At 42.6% G+C, this 11,748-nt stretch overlaps 1 pseudogene; it reads left to right on the forward strand.

The window, feature by feature from the left end:
• Window positions 1-7,288: 7,288 nt before the first annotated feature.
• Window positions 7,289-10,666, forward strand: LOC138436254 (non-POU domain-containing octamer-binding protein pseudogene; annotated as a pseudogene).
• The last annotated feature ends 1,082 nt before the right edge of the window (window positions 10,667-11,748 follow it).

Genomic DNA, 11,748 nt, shown 5'->3' on the forward strand with positions numbered 1-11,748 from the left:
TGTCTATCACTCAGCTTCTACTATATTCAACATTCTGCCAAACATTGCATCTGTTCACACCCCAGCTTTGTTTTTTCTAGAGGAATTTATTTTATTTTTTGGCCATGCTGCACGACTTGAGCGATCTTAGTTCCCCAACCAGGGATTGAACTGGGACCACGGGAAAGAAAGTTCTGTGTCTTAACCACTGGACAACCAGGGAATTTTCCTTCTGGATATTTTAAAGCAAATTCCGTTGTTCTATCTTAGGCCAGTGGAAGCCCCGAAAGATTGTCTCCTATGCCCTTTTAAAATGGCTCCATTAGTCTTTGACAGTTTCTATGCTTTCTGACAGAAGATGTCCCCACTTATGGTAGACTTAAAAATGGCCATAAATTCCTTTCATTTCTGTATGCATGCCCTTTTGTTTATTTATTTATTTTTGACTGCCCTGAGTCTTCATTGCTGCATGTGAGCTTTCTCAATGCAGTAGGGGACAATAGACATTAAAAAAAAAGGACGTTTTTGTGACGAGAAACATTTATGAATGAATTTTACATGGACTGGTACTTTGAGGTGTTCTGTTCCTTTGTGCACTGTCTGCGCCAAACTGACACATTCAGCAATGGCTCTTAGTCCGTTTGGGCTACTACAATCAACTATCAGGGTTTCCCTGGTGGCTCAGTGGTAAAGAACCTATCTGCCAAGCAGGAGATGTGGGTTCGATCCCTGGGTCGGGATGATCCCCTGGAGAAGGTAATGGCAACCCATTCCAGTCTTCTTGCCTGGAGAATCCCGTGGAGAGAGGAGCCTGTCAAACTACAGTCCATGGGGTCGCAAAGTTGGACACAACTTAGTGACTAAACAATAACAACGACTGACTATCATAGATCAAGTGGCTTACAAACAGCAGAAATTTACTTCTTACAGTTCTGAAGGTCAGGAATTTCGAGATCAAGGCACTAGCATATTCAATGAGACCTGCTTCCTGGTTCATAGAGCCATCTTTTCATGGAAGTGAAGGGGCAGGGGAAGGATCTCTTTTATAAAAGTAGTAATCATTCATGAGGGCCCCGCCTTTGTGACCTAATCACCTCCCAAAGGCCCCACAGTCAAACGCCATTACATTGGGCATTAGGATTTAATGCATGAATTCTTAGGGAACACATTTAGTCTAGCTGACTCCAAAATTTAAAGACACTTACCTACAAACATGTCGATGATGCTGTGAAAGTGCTGCACTCAATATACCAGCGAATTTGGAAAACTCAGCAGTGGCCACAGGGCTGGAAAAGGTCAGTTTTCATTCCAATCCCAAATAAAGACAATGCCAAAGAATGTTCAAACTACCGCATAATTGCACTCATCTCACACACTAGCAAAGTAATGCTCAAAATTCTCTAAGCCAGGCTTCAACAGTATGTGAACTGTGAACTTCCAGATATTCAAGCTAGATTTAGAAAAGGCAGAGGAACCAGAGATCAAATTGCCAACATCCATTTGATCATCGAAAAAGCAAGAGAGTTCCAGAAAAACATCTATTTCTGCTTTATTGACTATGCCAAAGCCTTTGACTGTGTGGATCACAATAAACTGTGGAAAATTCTGGAGGAAATGGGAATACCAGACCACCTGACCTGCCTCCTGAGAAATTTGTATGCAGGTCAGGAAGAAACAGTTAGAACTGGACATGGAACAATAGACTGGTTCCAAATTGGGAAAGGAGTATGTCAAGGCTGTATATTGTCACCCTACTTATTTAACTTATATGCAGAGTACATCATGAGAAATGCTGGGCTAGATGAAGTATAAGCTAGAATCAAGATTGCTGGGGGAAATATCAATAACCTCAAATCTGCAGATGACAGCACCCTTCCGGTAGAAAACAAAGAAGAACTAAAAAGCCTCTTGATGAAAGTGAAAGAGGAGAGTGAAAAAGTTGGCTTGAAACTCAACATTCAGAAAACTAAGATCATGACATCTGGTTCCATCACTTCATGGCAAATAGATGGGGGCAAAATGGAAACAGTGACAGATTTTATTTTGGGGGGCTCCAAAATCACTGCAGATGGTGACTTCAGCCATGAAATTAAAAGATGCTTACTCCTTGGAAGAAAAGTTATAACCAACCTAGACAGCATATTAAAAAGCAGAGACACTACTTTGCCAACAAAGGTCCATCTAGTCAAAGCTATGGCTTTTCCAGTAGTCATGTATGGATGTAAGAGTTGGACTATAAAGAACACTGAACACTGAAGAATTGATGCTTTTGAACTGTGGTGTTGGAGAAGACTCTTAAGAGTCCTTTGGACAGCAAAGAGATTCAACCAGTCCATCCTAAAGGAAATCAGTCCTGAATATTCATTGGAAGGACTGAGGCTGAAACTGAAACTCCATTCCTTTAGCTACCTGATGCAAAGAACTGATTCATTAGAAAAGACCCTGAAGCTGGGAAAGATTGAAGGTAGGAGGAGAAGGGGACGACAGAGGATGAGATAGTTGGATGGCATCACAGACTCGATGGACATGAGTTTAGGTAAACTCCGGGAGTTGGTGATGGACAGGGATTCCTGACATGCTGCAGTCCATGGGGTCCCAAAGAGTCGGACATGACTAAGCAACTGACGTGACTGACTGATTGACCTGCAAACAACAGCTATTTGACAAGTAAAGGGGCTAATTACTGTACATGGCTACTAGAACCTTCAAATAGTTCTTCCCTGGTGGTTCAGTGGTAAAGAATCCACCTGCCCATGCAAGAGACACGGGTTTGATCCCTGATCCAAGAAGATCTCATATGCAAAAGAGCAACTAACCCCATTTGCCACAGCTATTGAGCCTGTGCTCTAGAGCCTGGAAGTTGCAAATACTGAAGCTCTCGTGCCCTAGAGCCTGTGCTTTGCAACAAGAGTCATCGCAATGAGAAGGCTGCCCACTGCGATAGAGTAGCCCCCACTCTCTGCAACCAGGGAAAAGCCCACACAACAATGAAGACCCAGCACAGCCAAAAATAAAAAATTAATAAATAAAAAAGAGAGAGAGATTAATAGTTACCTTGGGCTGGGGTGTATGGTGGGGGTGGTTATAGCTAAAGAGTATTGGATTTCTTCCTGAGATGATGAAAACTTTCTAAATTTGACTGTGATGATAGTTGCGTACACTTGTCAATATACTGACAATCACTGAACTATACACTTGCAATGGGTGTAGTGCATGGTATGTGAATCATATCTCAATACAACTTTAAAATTTTGTGCAAGATTTGGAAAGAAACCAGTTAATTTCAAAAAAGGTTAGCTAAGCTTACCTTTTTTTTTTTTTTTTTGAGAATGTTTGGGACTTTCCCTGGTGGTCCAGTGGCTAAGACTCCGAGATCCCAAGGCCTGGGTTTTATCCCTGGTCAGAGAACTAGATCCCGCATGCCGCAATGAAGAGCCTGCATGCCACAACTAAGAGATTCCACAGGCCTCAGTGAAGATCCTGAGCGCTGCAACCAAAACCCAGCGCAGCCAGAGAAATAGATATATAAGTAAGTCAATACTTTTTAAAAGAGAGTGTTGGCTATAAAGTACTTATTACTTTTCAGTGGGGAAAAAACCACACATACACATATTACGCCTCATTAACATCTAGTATAGTAGAAATTTGTAGTAAAACTTCAGATCTTTTTGTGTTGTGTGCTAAGTCACTACAGTCATGTCTAACTCTTTGTGACCCAATGAATGGTAGCCCGCCAGGCTCCTCTGTTCATGGGATTCTCCAGGCAAGAATACTGGAGTGGGTTGCTATTCCCTCCCCAGGGGATTTTCCCAATGCAGGATTGAACTCGAGTTTCTTATGTCTCATGCATTGGCAGGCGGGAAGTGCCATCTAGTGCCATCTGGGAAGATCTGTTTGGATAATGTTAAATACTCATGTAGGAAACTTATTTTTTAATGGCAGCTAAAACTTCTCTTACCTACACTAGTGATTTGCACTGGAGTTAATATTCTTTGTGACTGGAGAAACCACAAAAAAAGATTGTGCTAATAAGTTAAGCAAAATGCACACTCCCAGGGCGGGAGAAAATAGCATTCTCTACTCAAAAGAGCACTGTCGACTATTATTGGGCAATTATATGTACATTTTACAAGCAAGCTAATGTACCATGAGCTGTAGGTATAATTTTTAGGCAAGGTCCCCTGGGATCTAAAAATAATTGTAAGAGCTACATTGGAATAAAAAAACTGGAAAAGATTGCTCTGTAGTAAAAATTTATGCTTTCACTTTTTCTTTACAAAAATATCACCAAAGACATTTGCATATTCATATCGCCATATTTTTCTAACCCAAAGGACAGCATTCTGTGCACAAATCTGTACCTTCTCTTTTTTCTCATTGAACAATATATCCTGGGATCGCTGTATAGAGGTAGATAGGTATCTTAAGCAGCTTGGACTGCCACAACAAAGGCACCTCCCTGGTAGTCCGTTAGCTAAGACTCTACGCTCCCACTGCAGGGGGCCTGAGTTTGATCCCTGGTCAGGGAACTAGATCCCACATGCCACAACTAAGAGTTCACTTGTGGCAACTAAAGATTCTGCATGCTGTAAAGAAGATCGAAGATCCTGTGTGCTGCAACTAAGACCCAATGCAGCCAAATAAATAAATATTTTTAAAATACTATAGACTGGGCAGTTTGTACAACAGAAATTAAGTTTCTCACAGTTGTAAAGGCTGGGAGTTCAAGGTCAAGACACTAGCATGATGAGTTTCTGGTAAGAGCTTTCTTCCTGGCTAACAGAAGGCTGCCTGATCACTGTGTCCTCACATGGCAAGCAGAGTAAGCCCTTTAGTACCTCTTCTCAAAAGGCACTAATCCCATAATAAGGGCCACACCCTCATGACCTCATTTAAACCTAATTACCAAAACGCTCCATCTCCAAATATTAATATTATCACACTGGGAGTAGGGCTTCAACATAGGAATTTTGAGGGAAGGAACACAATTTAGATCATAGCAGTGGAGATTCTTCTCACTGCTTTTTATAACTGTATAGTACTCCATTTTCATAGGGGCAATATTCAACCAGTCGTTATTGATAGATATTTGCATTGTTTACAGATAGTGCTGCAATAAACCTCATGTTTGTATGTCATTTCATAGTTTTACCTGTGACTCTCCAGGTGGCACTAGTGGTAAAGAACCCAGTTGCAGGAGACACAAAAGACACAGGTTCGATCCCTGTATCAGAAAGATCCCCTAGAGGAGGGCATAGCAACTGATTCCAGTATTCTTGCCTGAGAATCCCATGGACAGAGAAGCCTGTCTAGCTATAGTCCATAGGATCGCAAAGAGCTGGATACAACTGAAGCAACTTAGCAAGCATGCACTCTGTGATACCCGCATTGTAGACAGACGCTTTACCATCTGAGCCACCAGGAAAGTCCTGATAGATTCCTAGGATTGCTAAATCTAAGAGCAAATGCATATTTAATTTTGTTAGATATTGCCAAGTTGATACCCATTAAGATTATATCACTTTGCATTTCGTGAGTAATGGGGGAGCCTCACTTTCTATATCTCACCATCAGAGTATGCTGTTAACTTCTGGATTTTGCCAATCTGATAGGGGAGAAATATTATCTCAGGGTAATTTTAACAAGCACTTCCCTGATTAACAAGCATTTCCTTCAATCTTATGAAATAGGCTGAGCATCTTTGCAATTTGCATTTTTTTCTACTATGTTTGTGTATTTTTCTTATTTTAAATTTCAGGAACACTTCATATATTAGAAGTATTAGCCTTCTGTGATGCAAGCTATAATACCTTTTCCCCATTTGTCAATTTGTCTTTTGAAAATGTATGGTTCTCTCTCTGTGTGTCTCTTTATTTCTCTAATTTATCTCCCGCAAAGCATGTTTATGTCTTTTCAGTGAAAGTTATCAGTTTTTTTCTTCTACTTCTGATTTGTGAAATTATGAATGTTTACCCCACTCCCAGGCAATAAAGAAATGCTCTCAGATTTTCTTCTAGTATTTGTGTTTTCATTTTCCATACTTAGATCTGTTATTCATTTACCATTTATTCCAGCTTATCAAAAGAATGAATCTCATGTTACTTTTTTCCATATGGTCTCAATACCATTTATTAAAAGTTTTTTCCCCCACTGATTTGAAATACAACCTTTTCTTGTATGCCAAATTTCCTTTTGCACCTAGGTCTATTTCTGGATTTCTATTCAGTGCTAGTTGTCTATCTGTTCATGTGTCACTTCTATGCTGTTTTAATTATAACATTTAGTTATAACATTTTAATGTCTTCAAGGGCTCGACTCTACTTTTCTCTTAAGGAATTTTACTAGCAATTTTTGCTTGTTTATTCTTTCCTTTTGGAAGAATTATCTTTGCATAATAAATTTGTTCAACCCTACGAAATAAACAATCAAAACCCAATGATAATTTCCACTGAGATCATGACTAGTAAGTACATCACTTACTTGACAGACAATTGACAACTTTACAAACTGAATCTTCCAATCCAAAAGCGAGATGGATCTATTTGTTCCAGTCCCCTTTTGTGTCTTTCATCGATTTTACTCATAGAAGTTTGGCACATGTCTTTTAGATCTACAGTAGATATTTTATTTTACTTTTGCTATTTTAAATGTATCTTCTCTTTCATTACATCTTCTGATTGCTTAGCATATACATGAAGGCTACTGATTTCTACATGTTATTGTTTGTGATAGTTTTTCCTTCAATCCTTTTGGGTGTCCCAACTAAACAATTGTCTACAAAGAGAGATAGGGCTTTTGTTTGTTTGTTGCTGCGAAACATTAATGTTTCCATTTGGTCTAAGGCTTAAGAGAAGATTCCAGGGTGGTTAAAGAGCTGCCTAGTGGCTATAGATACAGGATCAGGCTGAAGCTCTGACGTCAGGTGGAGAGCAGAGAGACTCCTCAAAGGCTGCTGGGCTCTGGTGACTCCTGGTCCTTCTGGAAGTTAAGACTTTTCAAGAGATACTCTCCCAGCCCAGACTAGCGCTGGACAGCCTGCAGAAATTAGTCAAGTAGTGGTCCAACTTCTTGATGATGAGCTTCACTTGTTCATCCAGGAAATGGTTCTCTAGGAGGTCACAGAGATGGGGTGGGGGATGTATGGACCAAGCCCAAGGCATGCAAATCCCCACAAGCCTAGTTCAAGTTCTTCTCCAGGGCCATAGAGTCTTCCATGATGTCCAGGGTTTTACACCTTTCATCTTGAGACAGCTTTTGCAGGTCCTGAAGGGGGTGTAGTCATTGTGCTGATTTTCCCTCTTCAAGAGGCATGAGGTACTCGGGTGCTTCTTCTGGTCAACACTTGGAAGAAGGATCTTCTACCTTCTAGAGCCACATCCTTGTGGTCAGAATAGAAGTCCAGAAAGAAGTGGGTACAGGAGGCCAGCAGATGCAGGCTAACCAGGCCATTGAAATGGCCTCCATCTCAGTGGAATAATCCTGATGAATCTTGGAGCTCCTGGTTGGTGGGCAATAAGGGGCTAACCTCAGGGTTGGTTGGTTCCAGAGGCAGGGAATGGCCAAGAAGGTGGTCTAGGACTTGTGGCTGGAGAGGAGGCTGCAGGGTGGTCAGAGTATGGGGCCCTAGGTCTGTTCCTTCCAAACACTGTTGAAACAAGAGACAGATCGATGGGACCACTGGCCACGCTGCTAAATAGAGATCATTTTATCTCTTTCTTTTCAATATTATATTTCTTATCTAATATGCTTGCCCTTGTATAATTTGTGTTGACTAATACAGCCGAAATGATGTTAAACCATAATAGAGATAGTAACACTGTTTCTAATTTCAATATTTCTACACTAAGATAAGATGCTAAATAGTGGGTTCAGTTCAGTTCAGTTCAGTCGCTCAGTCATGTCCGACTCTTTGTGACCCCATGAATTGCAGCCTGCCAGGCCTCCCTGTCCATCACCAACTCCCGGACTTCACTCATACTCACGTCCATCGAGTCGGTGATGCCATCCAGCCATCTCATCCTCTGTCATCCCCTTCTCCTCCTGCCCCCAATCCCTCCCAGCATCACAGTCTTTTCCAATGAGTCAACTCTTCCCATCAGGTGGCCAAAGTACTGGAGTTTCAGCTTTGGCTTCATTCCTTCCAAAGAACACCCAGGACTAATCTCCTTTAGAATGGACTGGTTGAATCTTGAGAGTCCAAGGGACTCTCAAGAGTCTTCTTCAACACCACAGTTCAAAAGCATCAATTCTTTGGCACTCAGCTTTCTTCACAGTCCAATTCTCACATCCATACATGACTACTGGAAAAACCGTAGCCTTGACTAGAAGGACCTTTGTTGACAAAATAATGTCTCTGCTTTTTAATAAGCTATCTAGGTTGCTCATAACTTTCCTTCCAAGGAGTAAGCATCTTTTAATTTCATGGCTGCAATCACCATCTGTGGTGATTTTGGAGCCCCCAAAAATAAAGTCTGACACTGTTTCCACTGTTTCCCCATCTATTTGCCATGAAGTGATGGGACCAGATGCCATGATCTTCATTTTCTGAATGTTGAGCTTTAAGCCAACTTTTTCACTCTCCTCATTCACTTTCATCAAGAGGCTTTTTAGTTCCTCTTCACTTTCTGCCATAAGGATGGTGTCATCTGCATATCTGAGGGTACTGATGCTTCTCCTGGCCATCTTGATTCCAGCTTGTGCTTCTTCCAACCCAGCGTTTCTCATGATGTACACTACATAGAAGTTAAATAAGCAGTACTTAATAAATACTGGGTAGCTGTATATAAAATCAAGTTTGAATTTTGTCAAGTGCCTTTTTTACTTTATCTTGTGGGTTCCCCTGAGAACAGACAAAGGAGTCTGCGCAAAAAGCTTTTGGGGAGGGCAATCCCAGGGGAAGAGAGTGAGGAATAAGAGTGAGTGAAACTGATGGACTTCCTTGGTTGTCCAGTGGTTAAGAATCTGCCTGCCAGTTCAGGGGACATAGGTTTGATCCCTGGCTTGAGAAAATTCCATATGCCCCCAGACAACTGAGCCTGTGAGTCATGACTACTGAAGCCCCCACTCTCTAGAACCCAAGCTCTGCAAGAAGAGAAGCCACCACAATGAGAAGCTACTCTGCAACACAGGGTAGCCCCTGCTCCCTGTAACCAGAGAAAGTCTTCATGCAGCAACAAAGATCCAGCACAGCCAAAAATAAATAAATACTTTTAAGTTTAAATATTCACCTGTAGTTTATTTTGGTTTTATAAATAAACAATCTTATCCATAAACAAGAGGATTTAAAAAATTTTTTTTAAATTTTAATTAAAAGCTAATTACTTTACAATATTGTGGTGGGTTTTGCCATACATTGACATGAATCAGCCATGGGTGGACATGTGTTCCCCATCCAGACCCTCCCTCCCACCTCCCTCCCCATCCCATCCCTCAGGGTCATCCCAGTGCACCGGCCCTGAGCGCCCTGTCTCATGCATTGAAGCTGGACTGGCAATCTATTTCACATACGATATGGGAAGGCAGGTGAAGTCTTCATTCATAAGGACAAGGGCTTTGGCTTTATCCGCTTGGAAACACGAACCCTAGCGGAGATTGCCAAAGTAGAACTGGACAACATGCCACTCCGTGGAAAGCAGCTGTGTGTGCACTTTGCCTGCCACAGTGCATCCCTTACAGTCCGAAACCTTCCTCAGTGTGTGTCCAGTGAACTGCTGGAGGAGGCCTTTTCTGTGTTCGGCCAGGTGGAGAGGGCTGTAGTCGTTGTGGATGATCGAGGCAGGCCCTCAGGAAAAGGCACTGTTGAATTCTCAGGGAAGCCAGCTGCTCAGAAAGCAGCTGGACAGATGCAGTGAAGGCTCCTTCCTGCTAACCACATTTCCTCGACCTGTGACTATGGAGCCCATGGACCAGTTAGATGATGAAGAGGGACTCCCAGAGAAGCTGGTTATAAAGAATCAGCAATTTCACAAACAGCGAGAACAGCCACCCAGATTTGCACAGCCTGGCTCCTTTCAGTATGAGTATGCCAGGCGCTGGAAGGCACTTATTGAGATGGAAAAGCAGCAGCAGGACCAAGTGGACCGAGACATCAAGGAAGCTCGTGAGAAGCTGGAGATGGAGATGGAGGCTGCTCGCCATGAGCACCAGGTCATGCTAATGAGGCAGGATTGGATGAGGCGTCAAGAAGAACTTCGGAGGATGGAAGAGCTGCACAATCAAGTGCAAAAACGAAAGCAGCTGGAGCTCAGGCAGGAGGAGGAGCGCAGGCGCCATGAGGAAGAGATGCGGCGGCAACAAGAAGAAATGATGCGACCACAGCAGGAAGGATTCAAGGGAACCTTCCCTGATGAGAGAGAGCAAGAGATACGGATGGGTCAGATGCCCATGGGAGGTGCTACGGGCATAAACAACAGAGGCACCATGCCCCCTGCTCCTGTGCCAGCTGGTACCCCAGCTCCTCCAGGACCAGCCACTATGATGCCAGGTGGAACCTTAGGATTGACCCCACCAACAACTGAACGCTTTGGCCAAGCTGCTACAATGGAAAAAATTGGGGCATTTGGAACCCCTCCTGCGCTCAGCTGTGCAGCTCCTGGAGCTGAATTTGCTCCAAACAAACGTCGCCGATACTAATAAAATTGCAGTGTCTAGTTTCCCAAAACCCTTAAAAGAAGGATCCTTTTTGGACTTAGCCAAATTCTACTCTGGAAAAGTGTCAAGGATTCCTCCCAATAGTTTAGGTCTCTAGTACTCTAGGGAGTATGTTGGAGGCAGAGGGTAAGGGAGGGGTGATATTTAACAAATCAGTTCTATGTGGTATATCCTTTCACTAATCAATTCTGTGTGGTGCATTCCTAAAATCTCATGTGATTGTTGAGAGCCTGCAAGGGCCAGGGAGCCATGGCAAAATGGATCCAGTTAGAGCCCCCATCAATCTTAATCATTCCACTCTTTGTCCACCCTGTTCTATTTGCTTTCTTGTTCTTACACCACCCCCCGCCCCCCACCCTAGTCGGTAAAGAATCTGCCTGCAATGATGGAGACCTGGGTTTGATTCCTGGGTCAGGAAGATCCCCTGGAGAAGGAATGGCAACCCACTCCAGTATTCTTGCCTGAACAATCTCATAGACAGAGGAGCGTGGCAGGCTACAGTCCATAGGGTCACAAGAGTTGGACATGACTTAGTGCACTGTCTGTCTCAATATACATGTTTCAATGCTTTTCTCTCGAATCATCCCACCCTCGCCTTCTCCCACAGAGTCCAAAAGTCTGTTCTTTACATCTGTGTCTCTTTTGCTGTCTCACACATAGGGTCATCATTACCATCTTTCTAAATTCCATATATATGCGTTAATATAACTTTTTGTTCTCACATACTGGCTAGAACTGCCATTGCTGTTGTTGTTTAGTTGCTAAGTCATGTCCAACTCTTTGTGATGAACGTAGCCTGCCAGGCTCCTCCATGGGATTTCCCAGGTAAGAATACTGCAGTGGGTTACCATTTCCTTTTCAAGGGGAAACAATAATTTTTTTAAAAAAAGAGTAAGTGAAACAGAGAAAGAGGGACAGCTAGTACACGGATACATTAACAAATTGGTTACCATTATTCCCTTGAAAAGGGAATGGCTACCCATTCCAGTATACTTGCCTGGAAAATCCCATGGACAGAGGAGCCTGGCAGGTGACAGTCCATGGGATAACAAATAGTCAGACACAACAAACATTTTCACTTTTACTTTCATAGGTAACTAATGCTTGATTCTGTGGGAC

The sequence above is a fragment of the Ovis canadensis genome, chromosome 3, assembly GCF_042477335.2.
Source record: "Ovis canadensis isolate MfBH-ARS-UI-01 breed Bighorn chromosome 3, ARS-UI_OviCan_v2, whole genome shotgun sequence".
In the NCBI taxonomy this organism is placed as follows: Eukaryota; Metazoa; Chordata; class Mammalia; order Artiodactyla; family Bovidae; genus Ovis; species Ovis canadensis.